The following is a 1,122-nucleotide window of genomic DNA, read 5'->3' as shown; positions in this document are numbered from 1 at the left end:
TTTTCCCTCGAAATTATTCAAATCAACTTTACAGGGAGTTACACCTGAAAGCTTGATTTGCATAATACACGTCACTGTTCGTTAACAGAAAACCACAATGTAAGTCACACGGAGTTAGTGTGCACTCGAAGTTGGTTGCTTGACGGTTGTCAGCCCACTTTGAGGTATGTGGATATAGAGGGAGGAATTGTATCGGTGTCGGGTAGAGTTCCCGGGTAGCTCAGTTGGTAGAGCGTTGGTACGTTAAACCAAAGGTCCCGGGTTCGATACCCGGCCCCGGAATAATTTTTCCCTCGAAATTATTCAAATCAACTTTACAGGGAGTTATACCTGAAATCTTGATTTGCATAATACACGTCACTGTTCGTTAACAGAAAACCACAATTTAAGTCACACGGAGTTAGTGTGCACTCGAAGTTGGTTGCTTGACGGTTGTCAGCCCACTTTGAGGTATGTGGATATAGAGGGAGGAATTGGATCCGTGTCGGGTAGAGTTCCCGGGTAGTTCAGTTGGTAGAGCGTCGGTACGTTAAACCAAAGGTCCCGGGTTCGATACCCGGCCCCGGAACAATTTTTCCCTCGAAATTATTCAAATAAACTTTACAGGGAGTTATACCTGAAATCTTGATTTGCATAATACACGTCACTGTTCGTTAACAGAAAACCACAATTTAAGTCACACGGAGTTAGTGTGCACTCGAAGTTGGTTGCTTGACGGTTGTCAGCCCACTTTGAGGTATGTGGATATAGAGGGAGGAATTGGATCCGTGTCGGGTAGAGTTCCCGGGTAGTTCAGTTGGTAGAGCGTCGGTACGTTAAACCAAAGGTCCCGGGTTCGATACCCGGCCCCGGAACAATTTTTCCCTCGAAATTATTCAAATAAACTTTACAGGGAGTTATACCTGAAATCTTGATTTGCATAATACACGTCACTGTTCGTTAACAGAAAACCACAATTTAAGTCACACGGAGTTAGTGTGCACTCGAAGTTGGTTGCTTGACGGTTGTCAGCCCACTTTGAGGTATGTGGATATAGAGGGAGGAATTGGATCCGTGTCGGGTAGAGTTCCCGGGTAGTTCAGTTGGTAGAGCGTCGGTACGTTAAACCAAAGGTCCCGGGTT

At 45.4% G+C, this 1,122-nt stretch overlaps 1 non-coding gene across 1 annotated transcript; it reads left to right on the top strand.

Moving 5' to 3' along the window:
- The first annotated feature begins 209 nt into the window (after positions 1-209).
- On the top strand, positions 210-282 carry TRNAN-GUU (transfer RNA asparagine (anticodon GUU)). The gene has a single exon. It is a non-coding gene; the product is annotated as a tRNA-Asn (tRNA).
- Positions 283-1,122: the final 840 nt, after the last annotated feature.

The sequence above is a fragment of the Periplaneta americana genome, chromosome 11 (assembly GCF_040183065.1).
Source record: "Periplaneta americana isolate PAMFEO1 chromosome 11, P.americana_PAMFEO1_priV1, whole genome shotgun sequence".
In the NCBI taxonomy this organism is placed as follows: Eukaryota; Metazoa; Arthropoda; class Insecta; order Blattodea; family Blattidae; genus Periplaneta; species Periplaneta americana.
This window is presented reverse-complemented; position numbering and strand designations above follow the sequence as displayed.